The sequence below is a fragment of the Globicephala melas genome, chromosome 1 (genome assembly GCF_963455315.2).
Source record: "Globicephala melas chromosome 1, mGloMel1.2, whole genome shotgun sequence".
NCBI lineage: Eukaryota > Metazoa > Chordata > Mammalia > Artiodactyla > Delphinidae > Globicephala > Globicephala melas.
The window spans coordinates 60033166-60058407 of record NC_083314.1 but is presented as its reverse complement, the minus strand read 5'-3'; positions in this window follow the sequence as shown (position 1 = coordinate 60058407).

Below are 25242 nucleotides of genomic sequence, written 5' to 3'. Positions count from 1 at the left end.
TATTCTATGCTATCAGTTTAAATGGCTCATCCTTGCTGTTTTAGTTGGCATTGCTTTCATTACCAGAGAGACAGAATATCCTCTCATAGGTTCATTGAATATCCTCTCATAGGTTCTATTTATATTTCTTCTTTTATGAATTACCTGTTTTGAGGGACTTATCAGCTATATTACAAACTTCTTTTTCTGCTATTCCTGCATAGTTGAATAGAAATGTGCACCATGCTGTATAACCATTAACAGGAAAAGGTGAAGGAGCCACTGAAGTTTGGCAGCTCTGAAGATTTAAGTGTCCTGTGTCTCAAGACCCAGACCAGCCTCAGTGATTCTCCAGGAAACTGTGTTGCACAACCCAGAGAGCATCATTCACCTAAAGACAATGTGCTACTCTATTCAGAAAGTATAAATAGGGAACTGGTTCAAGAGTCCCAGTTTTTCTTGGATGAAAACCTCTGTAGGAGATAAAATATAAAACAAAGCTGGCAGGGGAAGAGTCAAGATGGCAGAGTAGGAGGATGTGGAGTTCATGTCTCCTCACAACTAGGGCACCTACCAGGCATTGGTGGGGGGCCTCAGACACCTAAGGGGACTGGAGGAATCCCCACACAATGGGGCCAGGGGTCAGGCCTGAGCTCCTGTGGTGGGAGTGCTGAGTCCAAACCACTGGACTAATTGAGAACCTCAGACTCAGGGAAAATTACTCAATGTGGGGTCTCCCAGAGGTCCTCATCTTGGCACCAAGATCCAGCTCCACCCAACTGCATGCAAACTCCAGTGCTGGATGCCTCAGGCCAAACAACCAACAAGATAGGAACACAGCTCCACCCATAAAAAAAATGAGATGAAAAAATTATGTTACAGATGAAGGAACAAGATAAAAACCTACAAGACCAAAAAAATGAAGAGGAAATAGACAACCTACCTGAAAAAGAATTCATAATAATGATAGTAAAGATGATCTAAAATCTTGGAAATAGAATGGAGGCACAGATCAATAAAATACAAGACATGTTTAACAAGGACCTAGAAGAACTAAAGAGCAAACAGACAGTGATAAACATCTCAACAACTGAAATGAAAAATACACTAGAAGGAATCAATAACTGAATAACTGAGACACAAAAACAAATAAGCGACCTGGAAGATACAGTGGTGGAAATAATGGCTGAGGAGCAGAATAAAGAAAAAAGAATGAAAAAAAATAGGACAGTCTCAGAGACCTCTGGGACAACATTATATTCACAAATATTTGCATTATAGGGGGCCCTGAAGAAGAAAAGAAAGAGAAAGGGTCTGAGAAAATACTTGAAGAGATTATAGTCAAAAACTTCCTTAAGATAGGAAAGGAAAAAGTCAAGTCCAGGAAGTGCAGAGACTCCCATTCAGGATAAACCCAAGGAAAAACATGCCGAGACACATGTTAATCAAACTAACAAAAATTAAATTCAAAGAAAAAATATGGATTTCATTTTGATGAAAATATAAAAAGAGCATGTGACAAACCACTATTTCATTATTAAAAGATTTTGCTCCTCCTATTTAAAGAACATTAGTTTCAGAAATGTGGTTAGAGTACAAACAAACTGTCATCAGGTATCACTCAACTTCAGCCAAATGTGGCAGGATCCTTTGCTGCTCTGAGTTTTACTGTTAAGGTGTCTCTTCTACATTCTTGTATTTGTTCTCTTTGTTTTCCATTCCATGATCATGTTCTGCCCTTGTCTCCAAGATTCCATTCTTAAAACCATTCAGTATAAAAGAGATTACCCCCCTCCACTCCTTTTTGTCTTGGATCTTTCTTTTTCTTTTGGTGTTGACTGCTGGAAGTCAAGATTCTAGGAAAGTTAATTGATTTCAGGAAACTGTGATGCATTTCCGTGAGGTTGTGGCAGGTAGAAGATAGAGAACTATAGAGGAGTCAATGGATTAAGATAAAGAAAAGGTCAGCATCTAAGTGCTTGAAAGAAATTGGCACAGGAAAAGAGTTGGGAGAAGCAAGGGTGATTGAGAGAGAGCCAGGAAGAAGAAACTTACTGAGCATCTACTCATGTCATATATCTTATTGACATGACCTCATTTTATCCTCATAAGTCTGGGAGATAGGCATGTTATCCATATTTCACAGAGGAGGGAATGGCAACTCAGAAAAGTTAAGTGCTAAATATCACACAGGTTGTATATGTTGTTAGCAAGAATCAATACCAGTTCTGTCTTGCCTTTAAGGCCATGATCTTCCTAAAATTACACTCACTCCCAAAGAAGAATAGAAAGAGAATATGGGTCATGGAGAAATAATGGATTCTAGGATATCAATTCCTGCAAAGTCATAAAAGTGGCACTTCTTCAAAGATATAGTAAGAGCTCCACAGAATTATCTTTAACTTTTACCATTTTTCCTTGAAAAATAATGATAACAGGGTTTTCCAGACTGTACAAATGGCAAAATTGGGCACATCTTAAGTAAAACCTGCTTGGGTATCCAGGATATAGGATTATTTTAATTCCATAAGATTTCATTTCCAGAATGGTCATAGTCTGGAAAAAAAAAAGAGGAAAAGTAGGAAGTAGGGTATACGTATATGGGTTATAGCTCCTGGGAGATATTGTGCTGAAAAACAATTTAAACCGTGGCAGCTGTTATTGATTTTATCTGAAATGCCCTCACTAATCTTCCTCATCTGCCTGGAGAACTCGTATTGATCCTGAAAAGCCCCACTCAGCTATTACCCACTCCATGCCTCAGAGTTAATCAATCCCTTCTCTATATCATTTCTTTATCTCTTCCACTGTGGCTCATGCAGTGCAGCTATGTCATTCTCCACGCTTTTCATCTATGGAGTCTTCTTACCTCCTGATACAAGAATGTCATCCAATTGATATCTTACAATCTCTTCAGAAGTCCTACATCATCCTGTGTGTATTTCATGTCCATAGGGAAAATCCAGCTCATCCCTAATCTGAACAGCATCTCTTTCTGACCATAATCCTTCCAGCTTTCTCTTTTTAATACACATTCTTCCACCTCAATGAGCCCTCTGATCCTTGCTTAGATTCTGTGATCTAAAACTCTCACTACTCTTTGGTTAATAGTCTCAACTCCCATGCCAATTTATGAATCCATTGCACCTGCCCTGAAAATCATACCACTGGATCAATCCAATCACTCATCACCTCTTTCCTTTGGTAACTCTCTTCTCCTTAGCTTTTTATACATGATTTCCTCATACCTATCTTCCTACTTCTTCTCAATTCCCATTACAGACTTCTAACTATCCCTTAAATACTGCCATTCCCCAAAGTTCCATGCTTAAACTCTATTAACATAGTGCACATTTCTCTTCAGTGCTCACTCACATCCATGGCTTCAGGCCCTTTCTGTATACTGATGATCTTCTAAACTAGACCTTCAACTTGGATTCCTCTTCTACTCTATAGAACTATGCATCCAACTTTCTACTGTACACCTCCACGTGAATGCCCAATATATGCTTTAAATCCAATACATTCAAAACCGTTCACCATTATCCCCTCACCACACCTCAGTGAATGACATCATCTCTACTCATTTGCCCAAGTTAGAAACCTGGAACTTGTTTTGGATTCCTCCCTCTCCCTTGTCTTATCAAATTCAACATCCAAGTTCTACTTGCTTAGCATATCCTGTATCCCTCTCCTTCTCTACACTCTCACTCCCACTGTTATGCCTAAGTTACTAGAACAGACTCTTAAATAGTCTCTCTACATATAATCCTGCCTTCTCTACCACACCACCAATCTATATCTGATACCATCATCTTGAATTACAAATTGGATAATGTGACTCTCTGCCTCTCTTCAAAATCCTTCAATACAGCCACTAGAGGAGTTCAATTACTTTTTAATTATTGAAGTACAATTAGATAAAATAAAAAACAGAAGGGTCAACATGGCTAGAATTTAGCACTGAAGAATAAAATCCAAACTCCTTCGACAGAACACGGGAACTTTTTGAGCTCTCTGACAATCTTTCCAACCACATCTCTTCCCATTTAGCCCCCATATCTATGCCCCAGCCTTGCTGAACTATTTTCAATTGCAGCAGGGTTCCCCATGCCATCTTCTCTCCATGCTAGTGTTCAGGTGTTTCCCTCTACCTAAATGCCTTGTTATCTCCTGCTCATTTTTCATGTCCCACTTTCCAGAAAACTGATTAGTTTTCTCAAGGTGAAGTGATACCACAGGAGCCACACACATTTTTATGGCAGCATACATCATATTGTGTAATATTTTTCTGTTCATTTGTCTGTATCCCTAACTAGGTGCCAAGTTCCTTAAGCAAATACCTTAGGCCTTACAGCTTATATCTCACTCATCTCTGAATCCCGAGCACCTAGCTTTGTACCTGGTTCATAAAGACCTTGCAAAAAGTGGGAAAAAAAAAAGAATGAACTATTCAAAACATTTTTATTTCTGTTCTTGGTATTTATTGCTCTATTACAAAGCATCCTAACATTTAGTCACAGATGTAGAAAACCAACTTACGGTTACCAGGGGATGAGGGCGGGGGATAAATTGGTAGATTGGGATTGACACATACATACTATTATACATAAAATAGATAACTAATAACAACCTGCTGTATAGCACAGGAAACTCTACTCAATACTCTGTAATGGCATATATGGGAAAAGAATCTAAAAAAAAAGAGAGTGGATATATGTATATGTATAACTGATTCACTTTGCTGTACACCTGAAACTAACACAACAGTATAACTGAACTATACTCCAATAAAAATTTTAAAATAAAATAAAATTTAGCAGCTTAAAACAGTTAATTATTATCTCTATGGTTCTATAGGTTGACTGGCTCAACTGGATGATTCTTGCTCAGGGCCTCCCATGCAGGTACATGGTAGCAGGGGCTGGAGTCATCTGAAGGCTCAAATGGGCTCAACAAACAAGATACCTGGATCATATGGCCAGCTATTGGTAGGAAGTTCAGCTAAAACACTGTCTTCTGAAGCTTCCATATGTGGTCTTTCAATGTGGCTTGGACCTTTCACAGTATGGCAGGTGGGTTCCAAGAGCATCCCAAGAAGAGTATTCCATGATACCCAGGTGTAATGCGTAGGAATTTTTATGACCTTAGACATGCTGTGATTTTATTTCTAACTTAGTCTATTGGTCAAATAAGAACTTAATGCCAAGCCCAAATTCAAGGGAGGGCAAATTTGACTATCTTCTGATGTGGAAATGGCACATAGGTGCACAGAAGGAAAGAAATGATGATGGCCATCTTTAAAAGTAACTTAACATGATTTAGAATGAAAAACAACTTTAAATAATGCATTAAAATGTGTTCCTTTCTAAAACTTATATTTTTCTTCAATTTGGTCATTTCACTCTTGAGAAGTATTTCCACTTGTGGGGTAAACAGTATTATGTGAAAAGATAACTATTAATGAAGTACCTAGCACTTCACCAGTTCTATAAAAAGTTTGAACCTGAAGGCTAAAATAAGATTAGGGAATGATTTGTATGTCTCCATTATCATTTCATTCTTAAGTGGCCCTTACAACATGAATATTTGAGAAGTGATATTGTAAGCTATTCAGTTCTCAAGTTTTCTCTTTAATTCCTTTGACTTTACAATTCTGGCATTTTGATCTATAAGAAGATTTACTCCAGAAAACAAGTTTCTTTTGGAATGTTAATTCCTGGAAAACAAGACTCTTTTTTTTTTTTTAACTTAAAGTTACCTTCACTATTGTTAAGAGGTGAATGAGTATCTATTGACTATGATGCAACAAAATAACAGTATTTAAACAGTGATAGAATTCTGTATTCAATAGTACTTATTTTTCATTTAAGGATGAACTTTTTAGTAGTCATTGAAGTCTGCTCCTGGTATGGAACATGACTACTGTTTATACTTTTAGAGTCACGGCTTAGGATGGGAAGTAAAGAATCCATTATCCCTTGTATGAGAGCATATGAACACCCTGATCTAGGGCTGGATTAGATTAGACTGTATTGCAATTTTAAAAGGGAAAAATATAATACTTAAAACAGCCATGATTGCTTTCTAAAAGAAGTGACATAATTCAATATCAATAATTCTTTATAATGCTCCCTTTCCTTTATGGGTACTAGAGAAGAGACGAAGCAAAATAGAAAATTTCAGTCTCTACAGTTTCGGGTACCACTGAAGTGTGAGGCAGGAGTAGCTGGTCGTGGCTGGGCAGACACATTGTAGAGTCCATGGATAGGAGAGCATGGAGCAGAGATGGAGAAGGTGGAGGGCTCCCCCTAATTAAAGGAAGAAAAGGTTCCCTCACTGCTGTGATGTGCCCCAGAATCTGGCCAGTGTTTATTCATCCTTCATGCTTCGTTTCATCCCTTACTTTCTACAATTCTGTTAAGCTTCTCTCTTCTGTGTTAATAGGGTGGGGGCCTGAAAGATGGAGAAATAGGGTATTTACAGAGAGAGGAGGACATGGAATGTACAGTGTAAAACCCCTCCATCATCTCAAACTTTCGATAAAGTCCACTATACAAACAAATGTCTTGTGTGCCTGAAGTTTTCAGGGGCTAAAGGGGTCAGGTCCCACAGCCTGGGCAATATGATGCAGGAACGTTATGTATGGAACAGCAAGATGCAGCCAGAAGTGATGAGAGGGAATGTAAGTGTCATCCTAACCACCCCCCTCCTCCCTTTTCCTTCCTCCACAGACAATTCTTTTGGAAGGATTGGGAGGGACTGAAGGCTATCACTGCTTATAGATTAGGACTGGAAGCAAACTCATTGAATCTTAATGGCCAGGGTAACTCAGCTGACATGTGGTCTACGTGATTACTTATTTAGGTCTAACTCTCTTAGACTCTGCATTCCTTAAAGGCAGAGATTTGGAGATCATTTGTCTCGAATCCCCCATGCCTTGCTTGCTAAAATGTATACACATACGATGCTAAGTTTTGTTGTGGTTGAAAGATGAAGGGAAGGAGGGGAAAACTTCATGATTCTTTGAATAACTAAAGAGTTTTGGCTCCAAAGACCAATTCTTAAGCTCTAAAATACTACTTTAGCATCTTATATGATGGAAACATCTGTGAGAAAAGTTTCCCTAAGTTACTGATGACAAATCTTGATTTTTAAATAGGCAAAAAAAAAAAAAAAAAAATCCGGAAGTTCTCCTTAGCTAGTCAAATTCAGAAGGCATAGATTATGCATGAATATTAACTGGCCTAGAGTTAGAAGAAATCAGCTATGACAAAAATAGAATGTTAACATTAACAAAGACTCCAAACTAAAGCCCATAGTGTCTACATAATACTTATTTACTGCTGTTTCCATAGGGAGATCATTCTTGTGATATTGGAGTAGTTTGAAAAAAATACTATTTGAACTTCCCTCATGGTGCAGTGGTTAAGAATCCACCTGCCAATGTGGAGGACACGGGTTTGAGCCCTGGTCCGGGAAGATCCCACATGCCGCAGAGCAACTAAGCCCATGCACCACAACTACAGAGCCTGCGCTCTAGAACCTGCAAGCCACAACCATTGAGCCCACATGCCACAACTACTGAAGCCCACGCACCTAGAGCCCGTGCTCCACACGGTGCAAGCCCGTGCCCACGCAGAGCAGCGAAGAGTAGCCCCCGCTTGCCGCAACTAGAGAAAGCCAGTGCGCAGCAACAAAGGCCCAGTGCAGCCAAAAATAAATAAATAGATTTAAAGAAAAAATACTATTTTACATGCAAATTATTTTATGACTGGTATGTGTGAACAGGCAGAGGAAGATGTTGATGTTGTACTTGGACCTATCCACAGTGAAGCTATCAGAGCCCTATTTTTTGTCATTATCCTCAGTTGATGAACGACATGACCCCAATGGGATGCCATATACTCAGGAGCACTGTAAAGTGCTTCTAGACTTGCAAATGGTCCCACACATCTCATTCAATTGGACAGTTTGTACTTTAAGCTCAAGGAGGTTAAGAAGAACATGGTTTCCTTGTAATGAATTGATAGAGGCAGCTGATGCCAAAAAAATCCAAGATCCAACTGCCACATGAAACTTTTAATAGCATTATTTTCTGTGGAGACCCTAATGCCAACGAATTGGTCAAAGGCAAGCACATTCCTGTGAAGGTATCAAAGTTACCCTCTTCAGAGTGGTGTCTGTAAAATCAGTTTGAAAAAAGCAAGTTTATAAGCAATTTGGTTATTACCTTTATTGTCAGTGAACCAAAGTCACTCACATAAAGAAATGGAATTGAAAAAATTTTAATCTGTCTACTGTGACTCATGCACATAACTCTACATTTCTTTAGAGCCTAGAAATTCTGGGTTTAGTTCAGAAGGCCTCTGTATCTGAGTTGCCTGTGCTAAATTAAATTATTCATTTTTCTCAGCTGCTCTACGTTCTTTATCTCATTTTATCCTATTAGCCCCCAACACTTCTCTATTTATCTGGGTCCTATTCAACCTTCAAAGAAGGTTCAGTCTTCCAGTTACCTCTACAGAATGACCTCTAACCTTCTCCAACATCTTTACCATTGAGGGATTATTCCCCCCTCTGCCTCCTAGTAACCACAACCACTCATGCAACTCATTAGTCACTGGGCAGGAGGTACCTTGTAGCGTATGGTTCTCAGCTGAAACTTAGGAGATGACCACTGCTCAACTCACTCTAAGGCCATGCCCACTGGGACTGGGAGAATCTGATTACAGTATGGAAGCAAAAAATCCCAAAGTGGCTGTATCTTCTGTGTTACCAAACCCATGCTGTTTTTCTGGCGTGTTGCTAGAAAATAAACTTTGTCTGGCAAACTGCCAACCCCTTGTCTCAGGAGAAGATAAATGAGGGTTTCAGCTACCCATCTTTCATCATTTCTGGTTTTTGTTAAACCCATTATTATACATAACCAAAATTAAGCTCTTAAAAGGCTAGTGTACTTAACATAACTGTTCTTAAGCCTGAATTGTTTCACCATTAACAAGAGTCATATAAGAAGACTCAGTTTAGACCACGAGATCCTAGAGCTTGAAGGGAAGTTAGAGATTTATGTTTCCAAATCTTTGTTTTAATACAAGAGGAAATCAGGGCTCAGAAAGCGTTTAGAATTTACCCCAGATCCCAAACCAGGACCCAGATCCCGGGGTCCTATTTCTAGTCTACCGTACTCCCTTTATACCTTTCTGCCTCTTCTCAACTAGAGAATTCCTCTGACAAATGGATTTCCATTCTTCTATTTTAAGAGAGGATTGTCACGGTTGAAAAGATCTTGAAATTACTCATATCACTTCCTAAGAAATCATTCCTGTTTTCTTTGCTCCACCAGAGGTACTGACAAGGATCACAAAGGAATTCTGGAGGTAATATGATAAAGTGTTCTCCCACCAGGAGAACACAGACTCTGGAGTCAGACAACACTGTGCAGGTCTGCACAGTCCTCTTCAGGGTCAAATGGATTAAATGTGATAATGCAAAGAGCCTTCAACACACTGTAGGTCCATAAATGATAGTTTGCCTTCCCTTCCCCAACACCAGAAACCAATTGTGACAATCAAGTGAGAAAACCAGCAGGACACCACACTGCTGGAATTGAAAAATAATAACAATGGTTAAAATAAAATGTTCTGTTTTTAAATAAGTGTGCATGAACAATAATATAAAAAATTGAAAAATCTAGCTTGGAGACTTGTTTATTCTCTTTGAGCACTAGTCTTTTCTTATTACACTGTAAATTGAGAATGGGTAAATATTTCACCAAGGACACAACTGTATATGCTGAGGATACATTTTCCAACGCTTGAGTTTCCATTAGAGTTTCCATTTCTCAACTTAATGCCTAAGAGAGCAGCTTGACTAATACATTATATCATTTGTGAGTTCACTTTTTAAAGATGAGTTTGAAAGATGGAAAATGAGATTTAGAAGCTAAGAGAATGAAGAGACTTAGAGCAAGAAATCTGTGACTCTGTAGCCCTAGATTATCCTGATGTATTAAATTGACAATTTTTCAAATTTCTAATCTACCTTCTTCTTTGCTCTTCACTGACAAGAAAATCATTTATACAGGAAAACTTTAAAATATTGGTTCTTCATTTGTATATTAATTATTGGGTTGGCAAAAAAGTTCGTTCAGGATTTTCCATAAGAAAAGATGTTACATCTTATGGAAAAACCCGAACGAGCTTGTTGGCCAACCCAATAGTTAAGACAGTAAGGACAAAACTGTAGACTTTCTGGAAGCATAAGAAAACACTAGGTTTTCAAAAAAAAAAAGAAAAAGAAAATACTAGGTTTTCAAACATGGAGAAGTGGAAACAAGAGTGATTTTGAGTACCTACTTTGTGCTAGCTGCTCTACTAGGTAATTTTGAATGTGTCAGTTTTGAGCCATTACCATTGCATGGTAAGTATTATTAACCTATTTCACAGATTGAAACCTTACAGGACCCTATGGTCCTTCTCCCCCATGTCCTCTGCCTGCCTTTTACCTGTGGAAAAAATTTAGCCAAAGAATAAGTTTAATCAGAGAAGTGAGAAAATGCAGAAACAAAGGAAGTCAAAGGAGACCAAATAATAATAGTTTAGTCATTAAGCATAGTCAAGGACATTTAGTTCCTTCTCAAGGGCTACAGATAATATTCTGAGCCATATCCTGTGAGCTGTTTTATAGATACTGAAACCCCCACCAGGCGGAAGAAGTTAACTACATGATGACCAGACTATAGCCAAGATATAAGCTGCCACAATTCTGAGAACTGGCCTCAAGGAAATGGGAACAAACCAACCCTGGAACTGAAGATTAACTGTACCTAAAACAACAAAGATGATGTTGATCAGACCACAGATGACCAATTTCAAGATGACTGTCAGAGCTGACTGTGCTGTTTCTGCATGTAGCTCCCTCCCTTTGTATAGACTTGCCCACTGATTGTCAGTTGGGTGGTTGTGGGGGAGTCTGCCTTTGGACAGGAGTACACCCTCCCCACCAGTTGCCAGCCTCCAAAATAAAACAAACTTTCCTTTCCACCAACCTTGCCTCTTTATTGGCTCTTGAGTGGTGAGCAGCCAGACCCCCAAGTTGGTTACAAGGTGAGATGCAAAAAGTTTGGTTGACTTACCCAAGATTACATGGATGGTAAAGAGTGGAGTCATGAGTCTTACCTGCCACTGTAGAGCCCTGCCTTTCTTACAAGAGGCAATGGAAATGCATTTAGATGTAGAGTCAGAAGATGAGGTTTAGGACCTAGGTCTTTACTTATAAGTATTTAGAGTTTAGTCAAGACATACCACTTAGTGGGGTTTAATTTCTTCATCTATAAAATGAGAATGCTTAGCACCTACCTCAGAGGGTGTTATGATCTGTGGAAGTGATTTTTAAACTGCCAAAAGCCATTGAAGGAGGGGTGTCTGAACAGCAGTGATACCCTCCCTTGCTGCAGTGAGCCAACATCTCCCACCCACTTCTCAGAATTGACATGAGGAGTCATTGGACACTGGATGTCAAAGTCAATGTAAACCCACGCAGCAGCATGAAAACTTTAGTTATCAGCATTCTTAGGAGACTTGCAGAGCTCAAGCACTAAATAAAATAGTTCTTATACATTTGGTTTTTCTAAGGTAATTAGGATAGCTTTTCAGAGTTTCAGAAACCCAGAGAGTATCTTCAGACTGTAGTTTAGGAAATGAAGACACTTGATGATCTAATAGAGCAGAGTCTTTAGTCAAATATACCCTATTAGATCTGTGAGGAACCATGGAGATTATGCAGAATCTAACCTTCATTTTGCAGATGAGGAAATTGAGAAGAAGATACATAGCTAATGTCACAGAGTTGGGACAAGAACTCATGGCACCGGACTCTGAGTTTGTGCTCTTTTCCACTGCATTAATTGTTCCTCTAACTTCATTTAGACTCAGGAATGTCATTGACAACAAAGTTAATGACAAAGTATTAATTATTAAGTCTATGAGTACAGATCTAGATGGGTTTACACTTACTGTGTGACCTTGGGAAAGTTGCTTCATATTTGTGTCTGTGTCCTCATCTGTGAAGTGAGTTATAATAATACTGATTTCAGAGGTTATTGAGAGGATAATACAAGAAAAGTTCTTAGCACAGTGTTCTTACTGTGCCAGTAACTGCTCAACTCTTGTCAGTTATTATATAATCACCAATAATGTACATGCCATAAAACCCATAATATGACTATCTGTGCATCCCCCCAAACAAGCAGGGAGCCTATCAGGACACAGCCTGGAGGTAACGGGCAGACCCATTGGTGGTCAGTCTGCTTATTTCCATTTTATCAAGAATGTCAAGCAATTGTAACATGAGAGGATGAGGCCAGATTTGGAGGGAGTAGAGGAGGTGAAACACTCATTCTGAGCATTTGAGCCCAAGTCCCAGTTTTTTAATCTACAGATGGGGATATTAATACCCATTCATTTTCATTTTGTGGTATTCAGAGCTGTCAACTTCAATAAAAATTGTATTATAAACTATTCATTGTTATATAAATGTAAAGCAGAGAGCAGAAATGATAGTGGTTTTCTCCTTGTGCTAATAAGCCACAGTTTCTCACCTGAGTGGCTTTTCCTTTCTTACACTCAGGCATCCGGGAGATTTGATGTCAGGAATAATGAGTTAGCATTCTATTAATTACATCTGTTCTCATGGCCTCGAACTTGAGTGTTTGCTCGCCTCTAACAAAGAAAAAGCTGTCCTTTCCTTAGAACATGAGATCCTTTCTAAATAAATTACGAAAGTCTTTTCAATAGGCTACTTTTTCTTCTTACGTAGGAGCATAGATCTGGGATTATCTTAAAGCCACAGTAGGCAGCTACCTGCTTTGTGTACTGTCCTAATCATTTACCCTTTGATTTCATGTTTCTTTCAAAAGCGTCAAAGCACTAGGCAAATATTACTCATCAAACTGGTCTGATAATGTCCTTCTACATTTAGCACTTCTTTTTCTTTCTTGGCCCAGTCACATCTATTCTCAGGGCTATGACCCACATGAGCTGGAGGGCTCTGGGCAGAAATGCCACATTCCAGCTTTCAGTGGACAGTTCAAGGACTCCAGAGCTTCTTTTCTGGCTGCCTACACCATTTAGTATTTTCTTTGCCATTGCCTCCTTCTGTTGCCATGGTTTCCTCGTAGTTGTCTTAGAGTAGGTGCCCATCTACATCTCTGCTGGGAGCTTTAATCTTTAAGGACCTGAACTGCAGAGCCCATGAGTCTGTACTGGGTAGGTGTGTTGGTGTCTAACTAATTGAATACAGCTTTTTAGGTTCAACAGGAAGAACCTGTGGCCAGTGTTAACCTCCCTCTCCCCCTAAGCATTTTCCACCAAGCCCACACTTTCCTCCCAACCTCAGCTCTTGAATTCATGCTGGTTGATGTGGATGTATGAGTTATAAGTAGCTGCCCTGTAAGCCACTCCCATTGTCACATTTCAGACTTCCCTACCTTCTCTGCTTTCCCATCCCCCATTCAATCTCCCCCTTCACATATCCACAAATCCCAGTAACTTCTGGGAAGCAGCTGGGGGAGAAATGAGGTAGCAGAGAGGTGCCAACACGGCCCTTGGAGACTGACCAGCTATTTATCCACTCCACACGCATAGTAAGTGTTCTCTGCTGATAATTCTTGCTTCCATTTGACTAAGCGAGAATTGGAGGGTCTAGGAGCTAAAGGGACTGGCTGACTCCAAGATTAGGCCACTTTCAGAAGAAGCAGAAGTCGACTGATCCACAGCTCTAATCACGATACTAATAGTTAATCTAGTAAAAAGCAAATATTTGCCATCCCACAGGTGAAATACCCCTTGCTTAATCTTTTTCTTCCCCTTCCTATTTCCCAATATTTCATTACGGCAAACTTTTCTTAACTCGTAAGATATTCTTGCCTACGGTTTGGTTTTCACTAAGGAAAGTACATTATGATAAAATTTACCTGAAATTAGTATCATAAACACAGCAGCATAATATCACTGTATGGGGCCGCCCCTGAGAGCCTAACCAGTGAGGTATACCTGAGCCTAAGATAGTTGTACACCTCTTCCCTTTTGTGGCTTTATTCACTTTCAGTTCGGCGGCTTACTGGAATAACTGCGATAATTAAACAGAATTTCCAGGCCCTCTAGATTATATGCAGAGAGATGCAAAAGGTCATGCTTGAGTGGGAAAAAGTTTTGCTGATCAGTATGGCTGGGTAACTACACTGCCGCATGCCAAACCTAATGAAATCAGTGCATCTGGTCAAAGACTCACCACTCTCCTCTATCCCATACCCTTTTAAAACCAGTAATACTGATGGCAAAGAGGCAATAGAAAGCATGAGTTTACAATGGCAGACTCAGAGGTTCAAATCCTGGACGGGAGAGGCCACAGCAGTGAGAGGCCCGCGTACAGGAAAAAAAAAAAAACAAAAACAGAGAACAGGAGTATTTATTTATTTACTTACTTACTTTGGGCTGTGTTGGGTCTTCGTTTCTGTGCGAGGGCTTCCTCAAGCGGGGGCCACTCCTCATTGCGGTGCACGGGCCTCTCACTATCGCGGCCTCTCTTGTTGTGGAGCACAGGCTCCAGACGCGCAGGCTCAGCAGTTCTGGCTCACGGGCCTAGTTGCTTCGTGGCATGTGGGACCTTCCCGGACCAGGGCTCGAATCCGTGTCCCCTGCATTAGCAGGCAGATTCTCAACCACTGTGCCACCAGGGAAGCCCCAAGTAGTATTAAAAACAATTACAGGTGACTGCCTGCTACCCAGGGCTGTGCCCTCAGTTAAAAAGAGGACTCCTTAGGTGCCTGAACCTTGCCCTGAATCCCTCAAGGAAGAGCATTTCCTACTTCAGCCGGTCTTCCTCAACTGACAATCACTCCACACATGGAAAGTAATTCTCACCAATTAGCTATCCCAATGCTAGGACTTCAATTCCCTTCATTTAGCTAGGGCTATTTCCAAAGACAAATCTTCCTTTCCCTCATAGAAATCCAACATTTTCCATAATTTCTTCCATTTTTCATTATATCTTTAAGGTGTTACTTTGCTGAACAAGAAAAGTAACTTTGCCCATGACTGAGTCTTTGCTCAGATTTAAATAAGGAATCCTCATTGTTTTATCTTGTCATTGACAGAGGGCTTAAGGATCCTACGCCTTTATATACTACATAAGGGTTTTACACCCTTACCGATTAAAAAAAATCCAAAAGAGATCATAATGTTGAAAATAAAAGTATCGGCACATCTTCATTTACTTTTTCATTCTGCAAATACTTACTGAACATCTAAAATGAACAAGGAACTTGGCAGAGCAAAAGGAATACAGTGAGGATTACGCAGTGGTGAAATGGTCCTTCTCTTTAGACATACAATCTGGTGAAGGAGACAGATAGACAGATGGATAAATTTACAAGTGCTATACATCACTATAGAGTAGGCTATAGTCACATGCAATGATAGCGGGGAGAGAGAGAGATTTGTTCAAGACATAGAAATATCATGTGCAACGGCCCCAAGGTATGAGCGTGCAAAGACCACTACAGAAACTAAAAGGAAAATAATATTGTCTGGCTAAACATCAAATAAAAGCTGACATACGGCAAGAGATGAAACTGGATATGAAAATAGGAGGTTTAACATGCTCCAGGCCTCAGTAGATGGAAGATCTTTTCCAGCTAAAGATGTGTAACAGAGCTTTACCCACTATCACACACAAGTGACCTGAGGACTCTCACCCATACTGCCTAATAGAGGGGCAGCTCTTTTTCATTAATGAATCTGCAGGAATAATACCAACTGATTCAGTGGGGGGGGTTTGTTTGTGGGGTTTTTTTTTTAGTAAGACATTCTTTGCAAATAATTTAATTTCCAACAAGGTATATTACTTCCATATCAAGAAATGGATTTCAGTTCCTTAAGGCAAGAGACTTCTTTCCTGAAAAAACATAAGATATTCAAAGGGAGGAATTAGTTCTTTTCTAGCCTATGAGTAGTTCTGTCATATGTGGTCTATGAGGGCAGGGAGTAGAACAGTGGACATGCCATGAGTAAGATTTTGGAGCAGGCCCACTTCATCCAATGCCATCTGTCCAGCAGGGGATCAATAATATAGATCCAGGAAAAGAAGAGCTAAGCCTACAATGGCCTGTAGCATTCACTCAACTTGTTTTCAAGAATTATATAGCTTTCTTATTAAACTTTTTAGCCACAAATAATAATAATAACAATACTTTTTAAAGCATTTTGTGGATTAGGAAGTGTTTTCACATGCATTATCTTACTCATTCCTAATGAGAACCCAGTGAACTAAGATTTCTCATCCCATTTTTGCAATGGGAAAACTGGTTCTGAACAAGTAAGTGACTCACCATGAGACTCTAGTTGATCAACGATCCATGATGAACCAGGGAATCTTCACCTGTGTTCTGTTGACACGAAAGACTATGAAGACTGACTGGTGTGGTGGTTCTTGCTAAAAGTTTTAAAATAAAAATGAAAATGTAATCATTCTGGCTCTTCTTTGGCATCTGTTCCTCATACATTAAATGTGTTATTTAACCAATGATCTCCACTGCCTCTCAACAGCAGAAAGTTAACCTTTATACAGAGTCTATTTCAATATTTCATGAATCCAGACCTAGCATCGAAAGATGATTTGGTCATCGTTTCATCTAGCACATCCTCATTTTCCCTTACATAAGATGAAAATTAACATGTTAATCATCACATTTACTTGAGTATTTGTTATTTACAAGACACTGTGCTGAGTGCTTTTACATGGATTATCTTGTTTTGTACTTAACACAGCCTTATAAGGTAGGTTCTGACTACTTATCCCATTTTCTAGATAGTGAATATGAGGCTTTGAAAAAGTGAAGACTTGCCCAAGTTTTCATAGCTAACAAAGAGGTTCGGCCAGAAATCAAACCAAGGCACTCCAGGGGGCAAAGAGTGCCTGCGTTCTCAAAGTCCAAAGTCCCCTCCCCAAATGGCAGGGTTCCATGAAAAATAAAGGCAGCCTTTGCAATCAATGCAATTTCAAGGTTATGTGTGCAATTACTGACTCAGGGTTGTGGGCGTAGAACATGGTGCACTTTGCATTTCAGTTAGGACGACAACTTCAGTACATTTCGCAGAGATTTAGATTAGCGCTGGAATTGCTTCTGAGGCTATGCACTATTCAGATTCAAAGAAAGACTCATTGTTGGGTAGACAGATGACTCGTGCTACTTAATCAGTGAGAGAGATGGAATAGCAAATACCCTCCAAGAGTGTCTCGACTAGCCAGCCTGGTGATCAAGGCCCCAGATTTGTGAGATTCAGGAGAGCAATCAGTCAGCAGAGAAAAAAGAGAGTGAAGTGGTCTGTATAGGGATTATATGCACAAGTCTGGCTTCGTTAAGATGTAGCATTAATCAGTCAAGCAAACTCACCAAAACTGCACTGACATCAAGTTTACGTGCAAAAGAGAAAACAGTTACCCAGCAACTCTTAAAATGGAGAGGAAGGTGCTGTTCATTTGCACATTCTATTGTATTGTTTGCCAAATAACATATCAAATTGCCCCAGTATTCAAAGAAGGTCCCCACTGAATGCTGGCAGCACAGGAGGGAGCCCTGAAAGGACCTGGAAAGGAGCCGCCTTGATATCCTCGGGCTTGGCCACTTCCTCAGCATCCACTGCTGAGGCCATTGCCCACAGGACTTTGGATCCTGGGCACTCTGAAAGGGAGAGAGAAAGGGCAAGAGTTTTGACATGATTTTAAAGAAATTATCCAGTTGGGTAGATTTTCAGTTCGGTTGAACATAGGCCGCAGTTTTAGTCAATCTTCTTAACTGTGTTCTTTTCAAAAACTGAAAGTTAAAAATAAACCTTAAAAAAAAAGAATCCCACCATCATTTACACAAAAAGCTTATTTCAATGTGGCTATTGTTTGCCTCCACCAAAGGGCACAAAGCAATTACTCAAAGGGATAATTATGGGGATGGGAGGGACTGAAGACCTGAGCCGTCCTGAAGCCTTCCACCTCCAAATTCTTTCTCTGCTAGAACCTAAGCAATCTGTCTATAATCACCAAACTCAAATAATGAGCAGGATAGGCCCAATGTCATGTTGGAGATAAATGCTGAAAACATCAACAACATAATAAGGTAGAATCTGATTTGTATTAACATAATTGTTTTTTTAAAGGTGCCATAAGCCATTGAGAAATAAGGTGAGATGCATCCATTGGAAAACAGGGAACGGAGCTCTGATGTGATAAACTACACTGTTCTTGGTGCAAGGTTTGAATTCTGAGTTGGAATCCCAGCTGCTGATATCACCTTGTGCCAGGTCACTACTGGGCTCTGAGCCTCAGGACTCCCATCTGTCAAATCCCATTTGTAAAATGGGGTTTTTGTGAGGATGAAATAAGGTAACATAAGAAGTACATAGTAGGGCTTCCCTGGTGGCGCAGTGGTTGAGAGTCCGCCTGCTGATGCAGGGGACACGGGTTTGTGCCCCGGTCCGGGAAGATCCCACATGCCGTGGAGCGGCTGGGCCCATGAGCCATGGCCGCTGAGCCTGCGCGTCCGGAACCTGTGCTCCGCAACAGGAGAGGCCACAACAGTGAGAGGCCCGCGTACTGTTAAAAAAAAAAAAAAAAAAAAAAAAGTACATAGTAGTTGGGAGGCGGTTCTGAGCAGAGAGGACGTTGGGGGAATGAGGAGGCTGCTGGAGAGGGATGGTCCAGGGGCAATTTCAGATCTTAAAGGACCAGATGCAGGATACAGTGCTGTGAGCCGAAATAGGACAGCTGGGAGGGGGCGCTCGTTAGAGGGATAGATTTAGAGATGGTCCCACAGCGTGACTCAAGGCCTCTGGATGCAAAGGTGCCCTGCTAGGTAGTTTTCAACAGGAATCTGTGGATCAGACTAAAGTGTGACCACCAGGAAATGAAGACACGGGACGAGCCCTGGGGCATGAATGTCTAATGTCCGGCATCAGCCCCAGCCAGAGGAGGAGAGTGAGGTTGGTCCCTGCAGGACCGCTAGCCCGCCTCGTCCACAAGCAGCCTCTTGCTGTGAAACAAAAGCAGAGACAGACTGAGGGAACCGAGGAGCGGTTTAATGGAGGAAAAAATAAGGAAACCTCAGGGACTCGCCATTACTCATTGATTTCTAGGTATTGGCTGGCTGCTGGCCTCAGAGGGGCACAGAGAGGCTCCTGGCGGATGCTGTGAGCGGGCAAGGTTGGGGGACCCTAAATGCACAGGTGATGGGCCTTGGAGCTGACTTGCTTCATGAACCAGTAGCTCCTACAGGTGCTGCTGGCCACGTTCGAAGGTGAGCGTGGTTGCGGAGGAATAGGACCTGGCCCGCCAGACTGGCACCAGTGGGAACCCGCGCGGCGCGAGAGGCTGGGCAGGGCCCTCTCTGCGCAGCCGCGGCGGCCCGTGGGAGGAGCTGCCTCTGCCCCACGCCACGTGTCCGCTCCACGTCCCAGGCCCCGCCTCTGCCCCCGAGGGCCGCCCTCCCTGGTGAGGGCCATGGTAGAGGGCCGCCTTGGATGCCTTCACCTCCCAGCCAGGGAAGGGCGGCAGCAGCGGAGGAGGTGCGAGCCGGATGGAAGCCGGGCTGGGATCGGAACGCCCCCCTCCCCCGTCGTCTGGAACCCCACCGCGCAGTTCCACAGTGGCCTCGGAACCCGGAGGGCCCGGGCCTGCGGCTCTGCCACTCAAGGGCTGTGTCACCTTGGAAAAGTTACCTAAACCTCGTTGTGTACCCCAGTCTCCTCCTCTGTCTCATGGTGATCCTGAGTCCTGACCCGACTGGATGGCTGTGAAGTTTAAATGAGGTAATAAGTGCTGAAGGTTCTTTTGAGCGAGGTTTCTTTTACTTAGAAGGATTTTTAAAAATTTGGAAGGCTCTCTAAAAAGAATACTTGAAGTCAGCATCCCTGGGTGCCTGGCATTGCGGGGCGGGGTGGGGGGGAGAGTTCATGAGTGGACATCAGGCATTGCTGGCGCCCCTCCACCACCCCTTCAAAGCTGCGAAGCTTTGTGTCTGTGTGTATAAACCCCGCCCCGCCCCCCCACCACCAGGGACAGGGCCTACTGAGTGAGATACTCAGAGGGACTCAAGAGCGTGGATGCCCAGGGGGGTTCGCGTGAAGTTAGGACTGGCGCTTCTCGGACTCAGCAGTACTGACACCTGTGGCTGGATCATTCTTTGTCATGGTTGGGTTGGGGTACGCTGCCCTGTGCATCGTAGGATGGTTAGCATACCCAGCCCTCGCCATGAGATGCCAGGAGCATCCCCTCCGATTTGTGACAATCAAAAACGTCTCCAGACATTGCCAGATATCCTCAGGGAGGGGAGTTGGAGACAAAACCGTCTCTGGTTGAGAACTACTGCTTTGCGGCGGTCCCTGTGGGGTGAGCCCTCAGAAAGCGGCTGTTAGGTGCTGTGTTGAGCTTAGCGAGATTACTTTTCTGAACCTGGGTGGTCTCTGCCTACTTCTTCTGTGCCCCATCTGGAGGCTCCCATGAAGCCATGGCAAACGTTTTTTCAAAGTTGACGTACACAGACTTTTCAAACCCCAGCCCTTTCAGATATGAATTACTGGTTCCTAAAGCTGGTTGGGCAGCTGGATCGGCTGGAACTCGGTTTTTATTGTGTTTCTTTTCACTCAAACTCAAATATTTTTAGAGCATTGCACGCAGTGCTCTAAGTCACTCAGTCCTTTACTGTTAATTGACACCTGAGCTGCTATTAAAATTAAACAATTCTGTGGCAAAAAAAAAAAAAAAGAAGTACATAGTAGGGCTCCAAAATCATCTTTTTTAATAATTTAAGTGGCCAAGTTACAGAAGTAAAATGCAGGCAACTGAGTCATAGAGTTATAAAGCCACATGCAAAAAAAAAAAAAAGTAGTAACTACTTAATTAGGTAAAACATTTTTATAAATTTAATTTTATTTTTTTATACAGCAAGTTCTTATTAGTTATCCATTTTATACATATTAGAGTATACATGTCAATCCCAATCTCCCAATTCATCACAGCACCACCCCCCCCTTCCACCGCATTCGGCCCTTGTTGTCCGTACATTTGTTCTCTACATCTGTGTCTCAGTTTCTGCCCTGCAAACCGGTTCATCTGTACCATTTTTGTAGGTTCCACATATATGCGTTAATATACGATATTTGTTTTTCTCTTTCTAACTTACTTCATTCTGTATGACAGACTCTAGATCCATCCACGTCTCTACAAATGACCCAATTTCATTCCTGTTTAAGGCTGAGTAATATTCCATTGTATATATGTACCACATCTTCTTTATCCATTCGTCTGTCGATGGGCATTTAGGTTGCTTCCATGACCTGGCTATTGTAAATAGTGCTGCAATAAACATCAGGGTGCATGTGTCTTTTTGAATTACGGTTTTCTTTGGTTATATGCCCGGTAGTGGGATTGCTGGATCATATGGTAATTCTATTTTTGGATTTGTAAGGAACGTCCACACTGTTCTCCATAGTGGCTGTATCAATTTACATTCCCACCAACAGTGCAAGAGGGCTCCCTTTTCTCCACACCCTCTCCAGCATTTGTTGTTAGTAGATTTTCTGATGGTGCCCATTCCAACTGGTCAGAGGTGATATCTCATTGTAGTTTTGATTTGCATTTCTCTAATAATTAGTGATGTTGAGCATTCTTTCATGTGTTTCTTCGCAATCTGTATGTCTTCTTTGGAGAAATGTCTATTTAGGTCTTCTGCCCATTTTTGGATTGGGTTGTTTGTTTTTTTAATATTGAGCTGCAAGAGCTATTTATATATTTTGGAGATTAATCCTTTGTCCGTTGACTCGATTGCAAATATTTTCTCCCATTCTGAGGGTTGTCGCTTCATCTTGTTTGTAGTTTCCTTTGCTTTGCAAAAGCTTTGAAGTTTCATTAGGTCCCATTTGTTTATTTTTAAAAACAAAAATAAACAAATGGGACCTAATGAAATGGTAATTAAAATGGAAATAAAAACATTTCCATTCCTCTAGGAGGTGGATCGAAAAAGATTTTGCTGTATTTATGTCAAAGAGTGTTTTTCCTATGATTTCCTCTAAGAGTTTTAAAGTGTCCGGTCTTACATTTAGGTCTCTAATACATTTTGAGTTTGTTTTTGTGTATGGTCTTAGGGAGAGTTCTAATTTCATTCTTTTACATGTAGCTGTCCAGTTTTCCCAGCACCACTTATTGAAGAGACTGTCTTTTCTCCATTGTATATCCTTGCCTCCTTTGTCGTAGATTAGTTGACCATAGGTACATGGGTTTATCTCTGGGCTTTCTATCCTGTTCCATTGATCTATCTCTGATTTTGGGCCAGTACCATATTGTCTTGATTACTGTAGCTTTGTAGTATAGTCTGAAGTCAGGGAGTCTGATTCCTCCAGCTACGTTTTTTCCCTCAGCACTGCTTTGGCTATTCGGGGTCTTTTGTGTCTCCATACAAATTTTAAGAGTTTTTGTTCTAGTTCCATAATAAAGGCCATTGGTAATTTGATAGGGATTGCATTGAATCTGTAGATTGCTTTGGGTAGTATAGTCATTTTCACAATATTGATTCTTCCCATCCAAGACCATGGTATATCTCTCCATCTGTTGGTATCAATTTTAATTTCTTTCATCAGTATCTTATAGTTTTATGTATACAGGTCTTTTGTCTCCCTAGGTAGGTTTATTCCTAGGTATTTTATTCTTTTTGTTGCAATGGTAAATTGGAGTGTTTCCTTAATTTCTCTTTCAGATTTTTCATCATTAGTGTATAGGAATGCAAGAGATTTCTGTGCATTAATTTTGTATCCTGCAACTTTACCAAATTCATTGATTAGCTCGAGTAGTGTCTGGTGGCATCTTTAGGATTCTCTATGTATCGTATCATGTCATCTGCAAACAGTGACAGGTTTACTTCTTCTTTTCCAATTTGTATTCCCATTATTTCTTTTTCTTCTCTGATTGCCATGGCTAGGACTTCCAAAACTATGTTGAATAATAGTGGTGAGAGTGGACATCCTTGTCTTATTCCTGATTTTAGAGGAAATGCTTTCAGTTTTTCACCATTGAGAATCATGTTTGCTGTGGGTTTGTCGTACATGGCCTTTATTATGTTGAGGAAAGTTCCCTCTATGCCCACTTCCTGGAGAGTTTTTATCATAAATGGGTGTTGAGTTTTGTCAAAAGCTTTTTCTGACTCTATTGAGATGATCATATGGTTTTTATTCTTCAATTTGTTAACCTGGTGTATCACATTGATTGATTTGCGTATATTGAAAAATCCTTGCATCTCTGGGATAAATCCCACTTGATCATGGTGTATGATCCTTTTAATGTGTTGTTGGATTCTGTTTGCTAGTATTTTGTTGAGGATTTTTGCATCTATATTCATCAGTGATATTGTTCTGTAATTTTCTTTTTTTGTAGTATCTTTCTCTGGTATAGGTATCAGGGTGATGGTGGTCTCATAGAATGAGTTTGGGAGTGTTCCTTCCTCTGCAATTTTTTGGAAGAGTTTGAGAAGGATAGGTGTTAGCTCTTCTCTCAATGTTTGATAGAATTCACCTGTGAAGCCATCTGGTCCTGGACTTTTGTTTGTTAGAAGATTTTTAATCACAGTTTCAATTTCATTACTTGTGATTGTTCTGTTCATATTTTCTGTGTCTTCCTGGTTCAGTCTTGGAAGTTTATACCTTTTTAAGAATTTGTCCATTTCTTCCATGTTGTCCATTTTATTGGCATAGACTTGCCTGTAGTAGTCTCTTAGGAGGCTTTGTACTTCTGCGGTGTCTGTTGTAACTTCTCCTTTATCATTTCTAATTTTATTGATTTGAGTCCTCTCCCTCTTTTTCTTCATGAGTCTGGCTAATGGTTTAACAATTTTGTTTATCTTCTCAAAGAACAAAATTTTAGGTTTATAGATCTCTGCTATAGTTTTCTTTGTTTCTATTTCATTTATTTCTGCTCTGATCTTTATGATTTCTCTCCTTGTACTAACTTGGGATTTTGTTTGTTCTTCTTTCTCTAGTTCCTTTAGGTGTAAGGTTAGGTTGTTCATTTGAGATTTTCCTTGTTTCTTGAGGTAGGCTTTTATTGCTATAAACTTCCCTCTTAGAACTGCTTTTTTTGCATCCCATAGATTTTGGATTGTTGTGTTTTCATTGTCATTTGTCTCTAGGTATTTTTTGATTTCCTCTTTGATTTCTTCAGTGATCTCTTGATTATTAAAATATTGTTTAGCCTCCATGTGTTTGTGTTTTTTACGTTTTTTTCCCTGTAATTGATTTCTAATCTCATAGCATTGTGGTCAGAAAATATGCTTGATATGATTTCAATTTTCTTTAATTTACTGAGGCTTCATTTGTGACCCAAGATGTGATCTATCCTGGAGAATGTTCTGTGTGCACTTGAGAAGAAAGTGCAATCTGTTGTTTTTGTATGGAATGTCCTATAACTATCAATTAAATCTATCTGCTCTATTGTGGCATTTAAAGCTTGTGTTTCCTTAGTAATTTTCTGTTTGGATGATCTGTCCATTGGTGTAAGTGAGGTGTTAAAGTCCCCCACTATTATTGTGTTACTGTCGATTTCCTCTTTTATAGCTGTTAGCAGTTGCCTTATGTATTTGGTGCTCCTATGTTGTGTGCATATATATTTATAATTGTTATATCTTCTTCTTGGATTGATCCCTTGATCATTATGTAGTTTCCTTCCTTGTCTCTTGTAACATTCTTTATTTTAAAGTCTATTTTATCTGATATGAGTATAGCTACTCCAGCTTTCTTTTGATTTCCATTTGCATGGAATATCTTTTTCCATCCCCTCACTTTGAGTCTGTTTGTGTCCCTAGGACTGAAGTGGGTCTCTTGTAGACAGTATATATATGGGTCTTGTTTTTGTATCCATTCAGCAAGCCTGTGTCTTTTGGTTGGAGCATTTAATCCATTCATGTTTAAGGTAATTATCGATATGTATGTTCCTGTTACCATTTTCTTAATTATTTTGGGTTTGTTTTCGTAGGTCCTTTTCTTTTTTTTTTTTTTTATGGTACGTGGGCCTCTCCCGTTGCGGAGCACAGGCTCCAGACACGCAGGCTTAGCAACCATGGCTCACAGGCCCAGCTGCTCCGCGGCATGTGGGATCTTCCTGGACCGGGGCACGAACCCGTGTCCCTTGCATTGGCAGACGGACTCTCAACCACTGTGCCACCAGGGA